This window comes from Lampetra fluviatilis, chromosome 73 (assembly GCF_964198595.1).
Source record: "Lampetra fluviatilis chromosome 73, kcLamFluv1.1, whole genome shotgun sequence".
Taxonomy (NCBI): Eukaryota; Metazoa; Chordata; class Hyperoartia; order Petromyzontiformes; family Petromyzontidae; genus Lampetra; species Lampetra fluviatilis.
In genome coordinates, this window is record NC_136347.1 from 4,546,020 (window position 1) to 4,558,865 (window position 12,846).

Here is a 12,846-nt window from a genome sequence, read left to right on the forward strand (position 1 = left end):
CCACCACCACTACACCACTACCACTACACCACTACCACTACACCACTACCACTACACCACTACCACTACACCACTACACCACTACGACTACACCACCACACCACTACACCACTACCACTACACCACTACCACTACACCACTACCACTACACCACTACACCACTACACACACTACCACTACACCACTACACCACTACACCACTACGACTACACCACCACTACCACTACACCACTACCACTACACCACTACCACTACACCACTACCACTACACCACTACCACTACACCACTACACTACCACTACCACTACCACTACACCACTACCACTACACCACTACACCACTACCACTACACCACTACCACTACACCACTACCACTACACCACTACCACTACCACTACACCACTACCACTACACCACTACCACTACACCACTACACCACTACCACTACACCACTACCACTACACCACTACCACTACACCACTACACCACTACCACTACACCACTACCACTACACCACTACACCACTACCACTACACCACTACCACTACACCACTACCACTACACCACTACACCACTACCACTACACCACTACAACCACTACACTACACCACTACACCACCACCACTACACCACTACCACTACACCACTACCACTACACCACTACCACTACACCACTACCACTACACCACTACACCACTACGACTACACCACCACACCACTACACCACTACCACTACACACTACCACTACACCACTACCACTACACACCACTACACCACTACACCACTACCACTACACCACTACACCACTACACCACTACACCACTACGACTACACCACCACACCACTACACCACTACCACTACACCACTACCACTACACCACTACCCACTACACCACTACCACTACACCACTACACCACTACCACTACACCACTACCACTACACCACTACCACTACACCACTACACCACTACCACTACACCACTACCACTACACCACTACCACTACACCACTACCACTACCACTACACCACTACCACTACACCACTACCACCTACACCACTACACCACTACCACTACACCACTACCACTACACCACTAACCACTACACCACTACACCACTACCACTACACCACTACCACTACACCACTACACCACTACACCACTACCACTACCCACTACCACTACACCACCACCACTACACCACTACACCACTACACCACTACCACTACACCAGTACCACTACACCACTTCCACCTACACCACTACACCACTACACCACTACCACTACACCACTACCACTACACCACTACACCACTACCACTACACCACTACCACTACCACTACACCACTACCACTACACCACTACACACTACCACTACACCACTACCACTACCACTACACCACTACCACTACACCAGTACCACTACACCACTACCACTACACCACTACACCACTACACCACTACCACTACCACTACACCACTACACCACTACCACTACACCACTACCACTACCACTACCCACTACCACTACACCACTACCACTACCACTACACCACTACACCACTACACCACTACCACTACCACTACACCACTACACCACTACACCACTACACTACACCACTACACACTACACCACTACACCACTACCACTACCACTACACCACTACACCACTACACCACTACCACACCACTACCACTACCACTACCACTACACCACTACCACTACCACTACACCACTACCACTACCACTACCACTACACCACTACACCACTACCACTACACCACTACCACTACCACTACACCACTACCACTACACCACTACCACTACACCACTACCACTACACCACTACACCACTACCACTACCACTACACCACTACCACTACACCACTACCACTACCACTACACACCACTACCACTACACCACTACACACTACACCACTACCACTACCACTACACCACTACCACTACCCACTACCACTACACCACTACACCACTACCACTACACCACTACACCACTACACCACTACACACCACTACCACTACACCACTACACCACTACCACTACCACTACTACACCACTACCACTACACCACTACCACTACACCACTACCACTACACCACTACACCACTACACCACTACACCACTACCACTACACCACTACCACTACACCACTACCACTACACCACTACCACTACACCACTACACCACTACCACTACACCACTACCACTACACCACTACACCACTACCACTACACCACTACCACTACACCACTACACTACCACTACACCACTACCACTACACCACTACCACTACCACTACACCACTACCACTACCACTACACCACTACACCACTACACCACTACCACTACCACTACACCACTACACCACTACACCACTACACCACTACACCACTCACCACTACACCACTACCACCACCACTACACCACTACCACTACACCTACACCACTACACTACCACTACCACTACCACTACACCACTACACCACTACCACTACACCACTACACACCACTACCACTACACCACTACCACTACACCACTACACCACTACCACTACCACTACACCACTACCACTACACCACTACCACTACACCACTACCACTACACACTACACCACTACACCACTACCACTACACCACTACCACTACACCACTACCACTACACCACTACACCACTACCACTACACCACTACACCACTACACCACTACCACTACACACCACTACCACTACACACCACTACCACTACCACTACACCACTACCACTACACCACTACCACTACCACTACCACTACACCACTACCACTACCACTACACCACTACCACTACACCACTACCACTACACCACTACCACTACACCACTACACCACTACCACTACACACCACCACTACACCACTACCACTACCACTACACCACTACCACCTACACCACTACCACTACCACTACACCACTACACTACACCACTACCACTACACCACTACCACTACACCACTACCACTACACCACTACCACTACACCACTACCACTACACCACTACCACTACCACTACACCACTACCACTACACCACTACCACTACCACTACACCTACACCACTACACCACTACCACTACACCACTACCACTACCACTACACCACTACCACTACACCACTACCACTACCACTACACCACTACCACTACACCACTACCACTACACCACTACACCACTACCACTACACCACTACCACTACCACTACACCACTACCACTACACCACTACACACTACACCACTACACACTACCACTACACCACTACCACTACCACTACACCACTACCACTACACCACTACCACTACACACTACACCACTACCACTACACCACTACCACTACACCACTACACCACTACACCACTACCACTACCACTACACCACTACCACTACCACTACACCACTACCACTACACCACTACCACTACACCACTACCACTACACACTACCACTACACCACCACCACTACACACTACCACTACACCACTACCACTACACCACTACCACTACACCACTACACACTACCACTACACCACTACCACTACACCACTACCACTACACACTACACCACTACCACTACACACTACCACTACAACCACAACCACTACACCACACCACTACCACTACACCACTACCACTACACCACTACCACTACACCACTACCCACTACACCACTACCACTACACCACCACCACTACACCACTACACCACTACCACTACACCACTACCACTACACCACTACCACTACACCACTACACCACTACCACTACACCACCACTACCACTACACACCACTACCACTACACACTACCACTACCACTACACCACTACCACTACACCACTACCACTACCACTACACCACTACCACTACACCACTACACCACTACCACTACACCACTACACCACTACACCACTACCACTACACCACTACCACTACACCACTACACCACTACCACTACACCACTACACCACTACCACTACCACTACACCACTACCACTACACCACTACCACTACCACTACACCACTACCACTACACCACTACACCACTACACCACTACCACTACCACCACTACACACTACACCACTACACACCACTACACCACTACCACTACACCACTACACACACTACCACTACACCACTACCACTACACCACTACACCACTACACCACTACACCACTACCACTACACTCACCACTACACACTACACCACTACACCTACACCACTACACCACTACACCACTACACCACTACACACTACACCACCACTACCACTACACCACTACCACTACACCACTACCACTCACCACTACCACTACACCACTCACACCACTACCACTACACACACACCACTACACCACTACCACTACACCACTACACCACTACACCACTACACCACTACACCACTACACAACACCACTACCACTACACCACTACACCACTACCACACCACTACACCACTACCACTACACCACTACCACTACACAACCACTACCACTACACCACTACACTACACCCTACACACTACCACTACACCACTACCACTACACCACTACCACTACACCACCACACCACTACACCACTACAACCCACTACCACTACACCACTACACCACTACACCACTACCACTACACCACTACCACTACACCACTACACCACTACACCACTACCACTACACCACTACACCACTACACACCACTACCACTACACTACACCACTACACCACTACACCACTACACTACACCACTACACCACTACACACTACACTACACCACTACCACTACACCACTACACCACTACACCACTACCACTACACCACTACCCACTACACTACCACACCACTACACCACTACCACTACACCACTACACTACACCACTACACCACTACCACTACACCACTACCACTACACCACTACCACTACACCACTACCACTACACCACTACACCACTACACCACTACACCACTACACTACACCACTACACCACTACACCACTACCACTACACCACTACCACTACCACTACACCACTACCACTCACCACTACACACTCACTACACACTACCACTACACCACTACCACTACCACCACTACCACTACCACTACACACTACCACTACCACTACACCACTACCACTACACCCACTACAACCACTACCACTACACCACTACCACTACACCACTACACTACACTACACCACTACCACTACACCACTACCACTACACCACTACACCACTACCACTACACCACTACCACTACACCACTACCACTACACACCACTACCACTACACCACTACACCACTACACCACTACCACTACACCTACCACTACACCACTACACCACTACACCACTACACCACTACACCACTACACCTACTACCACTACACCACTACCACTACCACTACAACTACCACTACACACTACACCACTACCACCACTACCACTACACCACTACCACTACACCACTACCACCACTACCACTACACCACTACCACTACCACTACCACTACCACTACACCACTACACACCACTACACCACTACCACTACACTCACTACACCTACAACTACCACTACCACTACACCACTACACCACTACCACTACACCACTACCACTACACCACTACCACTACACCACTACACCACTACCACTACACCACTACCACTACACCACTACACCACTACCACTACACCACTACCACTACACCACTACCACTACCACTACACCACTACCACTACACCACTACACCACTACACCACTACCACTACACCACTACCACCTACACCACTACCACTACACCACTACACCACTACACCACTACCACTACACCACTACCACTACACCACTACCACTACTACCACTACACCACTACACCACTACCACTACACCACTACCACTACACCACTACCACTACCACTACCACTACACCACTACCACTACCACTACACCACTACACCACTACACTACCACTACACCACTACCCACTACCACTACACCACTACCACTACACCACTACCACTACCACTACACCACTACCACTACCACTACCACTACACCACTACACCACTACCACTACACCACTACACCACTACCACTACACCACTACACCACTACACCACTACCACTACACCACTACACCACTACCACTACACCACTACTACCACTACCACTACACCACTACACCACTACCACTACACCACTACCACTACACCACTACACTACACTACACCACTACCACTACCACTACACCACTACACCACTACCACTACACCACTACACACTACCACTACACCACTACCACTACACCACTACCACTACACCACTACCACTACACCCACTACACCACTACCACTACCACTACACCACTACACCACTACCACTACCACTACACCACTACACCACTACCACTACACCACTACCACTACCACTACACCACTACCACTACACCACTACCACTACACACTACCACTACACCACTACCACTACACCACTACACCACTACCACTACACACTACACCACTACCACTACACCACTACACCACTACCACTACACCACTACCACTACACCACTACCACTACACCACTACACCACTACCACTACACCACTACCACTACACCACTACACCACTACCACTACCACTACACCACTACCACTACACCACTACCACTACCACTACACCACTACCACTACACCACTACCACTACCACTACACCACTACACCACTACACCACTACCACTACACCACTACCACTACACCACTACCCTACACCACTACACCACTACACCACTACACCACTACCACTACACCACTACACACTACTACCACTACACCACTACCACTACACCACTACCACTACCACTACACCACTACCACTACACCACTACACCACTACCACTACACCGACTACACCACTACCACTACACCACTACCACTACACCACTACCACTACACCACTACCACTACACCACTACACCACTACCACTACACCACTACACCACTACCACTACACCACTACACCACTACCACTACACCACTACCACTACACCACTACCACTACCACTACACCACTACACCACTACACCACTACCACTACACCAACCACTACACCACTACACCTACCACTACACCACTACCACTACACCACTACACCACTACCACTACACCACTACCACTACACCACTACCACTACACCACTACCACTACACCACTACACCACTACACCACTACACCACTACCACTACACCACTACCACTACACCACTACACCACTACCACTACACCACTACCACTACACCACTACACCACTACACCACACCACTACACCACTACCCACTACCACTGACACCACTACCACTACACCACTACACCCACTACAACCACTACACCACTACACCACTACCACTACACCACTACACACTACACCACTACCACTACACCACTACCACTACACCACTACACCACTACCACTACACCACTACCACTACCACTACACCACTACCACTACACACTACACCACTACACCACTACCACTACCACTACCACTACACCACTACCACTACACACTACCACTACACCACTACCACTACACCACTACACCACTACACCACTACACCACTACCACTACACCACTACACCACTACCACTACACCACTACACCACTACACCACTACCACTACACCACTACACCACTACACCACTACACCACTACACACTACACCACTACACTACCACTACCACTACACCACTACACCACTACCACTACCACTACACCACTACCACTACCACTACCACTACACCACTACACCACTACCACTACCACTACACCACTACCACTACACCACTACACCACTACCACTACACCACTACACCACTACACTACCACTACACCACTACCACTACACCACTACCACTACACCACTACACCACTACCACTACACTACACCACTACCACTACACCACTACCACTACACCACTACACCACTACACCACTACCACTACACCACTACACCACTACCACTACACACTACCACTACACCACTACCACTACACCACTACCACTACCACTACACACACACTACACACTACACCACTACACCACTACCACTACACCACTACACACTACACACCCACTACACCACTACACCACTACCACTACACCACTACCACTACACCACTACACCACTACCACTACACCACTACACCACTACTACACCACTACCACTACCACTACACCACTACCACTACACCACTACCACTACACCACCACCACTACACCACTACACCACTACACCACTACACCACTACACCACTACCACTACACCACTACCACTACACCTCACTACACCACTACACCACTACACCACTACACCACTACCACTACACCACTACACCACTACCACTACACCACTACACCACTACACACTACACACTACACCACTACACCACTACACCACTACACCACTACACACTACACCACTACCACTACACACACTACACTACACCACTACACACACCACTACACACTACACACCACTACCACTACACTACACACTACCTACACCACTACCACTACCACTACACCACTACACACCACCACTACACCACTACCACTACCACTACACCACTACACACACTACCACTACCACTACACCACTACACCACTACACCACTACACCACTACCACTACACCACTACACCACTACACCACTACCCACTACCACTACACCACTACACTACCACTACACCACTACACACCACTACCACTACACACTACACCACTACACCACTACACCACTACCACTACACACTACACCACTACCACTACCACTACACCACTACACACCACTACACCACTACACCACTACACTACCACTACACCACTACACCACTACACCACTACACCACGTGACACCACTACACCACTACACCACTACACCACTACCACTACACACTACACCACTACACCACTACACACTACACCACTACCACTACACCACTACACACTACACCACTACACCACTACCACTACACCACTACACACTACACCACTACACCACTAACTGGAGGGTGGGGGCTGTGGGGGGTGGAGGGGAGGGGCTGTGGGGGGTGGAGGGGAGGGGCTGTGGGGGGTGGAGGGGTGGGGGCTACCTGGAGGGTGGGGGCTGTGGGGGGTGGAGGGGAGGGGCTGTGGGGGGTGGAGGGGAGGGGCTGTGGGGGGTGGAGGGGAGGGGCTGTGGGGGGTGGAGGGGTGGGGGCTACCTGGAGGGGAGGGGCTGTGGGGGGTGTGGGGGGTGGAGGGGAGGGGCTGTGGGGGGTGGAGGGGAGGGGCTGTGGGGGGTGGAGGGGAGGGGCTGTGGGGGGTGGAGGGTGGGGGGCTACCTGGAGGGTGGGGGCTGTGGGGGATGAGGAGTGCAGCGATGAGGTGCTGGGCTCCACTGGTACACTAGTGTCGCTGTGACACACACAGTGACACACACACAGTGACACACACAGTGACACACACACACACAGTGACACACACAGTGACACACACAGTGACACACACACAGTGACACACACACACACAGTGACACACACACAGTGACACACACACACACAGTGACACACACACAGTGACACACACACAGTGACACACACAGTGACACACACAGTGACACACACACACAGTGACACACACAGTGACACACACAGTGACACACACACACAGTGACACACACAGTGACACACACAGTGACACACACACACAGTGACACACACACACAGTGACACACACAGTGACACACACAGTGACACACACAGTGACACACACACACAGTGACACACACACACACAGTGACACACACACACACACACAGTGACACACACAGTGACACACACAGTGACACACACACACACACACAGTGACACACACAGTGACACACACACACAGTGACACACACAGTGACACACACAGTGACACACACACAGTGACACACACAGTGACACACACAGTGACACACACAGTGACACACACAGTGACACACACACACAGTGACACACACAGTGACACACACAGTGACACACACAGTTACACACACACACAGTGACACACACAGTGACACACACAGTGACACACACACACAGTGACACACACACACAGTGACACACACAGTGACACACACAGTGACACACACAGTGACACACACAGTGACACACACACACAGTGACACACACACACAGTGACACACACACAGGACACACACAGTGACACACACAGTGACACACACAGTGACACACACACACACACAGTGACACACACAGTGACACACACAGTGACACACACACACAGTGACACACACACACAGTGACACACACAGTGACACACACAGTGACACACACAGTGACACACACAGTGACACACACACAGTGACACACACAGTGACACACACAGTGACACACACACAGTGACACACACACAGTGACACACACACACAGTGACACACACAGTGACACACACACACAGTGACACACACACACAGTGACACACACAGTGACACACACACAGTGACACACACAGTGACACACACACAGTGACACACACACAGTGACACACACAGTGACACACACACACAGTGACACACACACACAGTGACACACACAGTGACACACACACACAGTGACACACACACACAGTGACACACACAGTGACACACACACACACACACAGTGACACACACACACACACAGTGACACACACACAGTGACACACACACAGTGACACACACACAGTGACACACACAGTGACACACACAGTGACACACACAGTGACACACACACAGTGACACACACACACAGTGACACACACAGTGACACACACACAGTGACACACACAGTGACACACACACACAGTGACACACACAGTGACACACACACAGTGACACACACACACAGTGACACACACAGGACACACACAGTGACACACACAGTGACACACACACACAGTGACACACACAGTGACACACACAGTGACACACACACAGTGACACACACACACAGTGACACACACAGTGACACACACAGTGACACACACAGTGACACACACACAGTGACACACACAGTGACACACACACAGTGACACACACAGTGACACACACAGTGACACACACACAGTGACACACACACAGTGACACACACAGTGACACACACAGTGACACACACAGTGACACACACACACACACACAGTGACACACACAGTGACACACACAGTGACACACACAGTGACACACACAGACACACAGTGACACACACACAGCACACAGTGACACCACACACACACACAGTGACACACACAGTGACACACACACAGTGACACACACAGTGACACACACACAGTGACACACACAGTGACACACCACACACAGTGACACACACAGTGACACACACAGTGACACACACAGTGACACACACACACAGTGACACACACAGTGACACACACACAGTGACACACACACACAGTGACACACACACAGTGACACACACAGTGACACACACACAGTGACACACACACACAGTGACACACACAGTGACACACACACAGTGACACACACACAGTGACACACACACACAGTGACACACACACAGTGACACACACACAGTGACACACACAGTGACACACACAGTGACACACACAGTGACACACACACAGTGACACACACAGTGACACACACAGTGACACACACACAGTGACACACACACAGTGACACACACAGTGACACCACACAGTGACACACACACACAGTGACACACACAGTGACACACACACACAGTGACACACACACACAGTGACACACACAGTGACACACACACACACACAGTGACACACACACACACACAGTGACACACACACAGTGACACACACACAGTGACACACACAGTGACACACACAGTGACACACACCACAGTGACACACACAGTGACACACACACAGTGACACACACAGTGACACACCACACAGTGACACACACACACAGTGACACACACGCACAGTGACACACACAGTGACACACACACAGTGACACACACACACACAGTGACACACACACAGTGACACACACACACAGTGACACACACACACAGTGACACACACAGTGACACACACACACACACACAGTGACACACACAGGACACACACAGTGGACACACACAGTGACACACACACACAGTGACACACACACACAGTGACACACACAGTGACACACATCAGTGACACACACAGTGACACACACACACAGTGACACACACAGTGACACACACAGTGACACACACAGTGACACACACACACAGTGACACACACAGTGACACACACAGTGACACACACACAGTGACACACACAGTGACACACACAGTGACACACACACACAGTGACACACACAGTGACACACACAGTGACACACACACAATGACACACACACACAGTGACACACACACAGTGACACACACACAGTGACACACACAGTGACACACACAGTGACACACACACAGTGACACACACAGTGACACACACAGTGACACACACAGTGACACACACACAGTGACACACACAGTGACACACACAGTGACACACACAGTGACACACACACACACACAGTGACACACACAGTGACACACACCAGATGACACACACAGTGACACACACACACACAGTGACACACACACACACACAGGACACTCACACACACACAGTGACACACACAGTGAAACACACACAGTGACACACACAGTGACACACACACAGTGACACACACAGTGACACACACACACAGTGACAC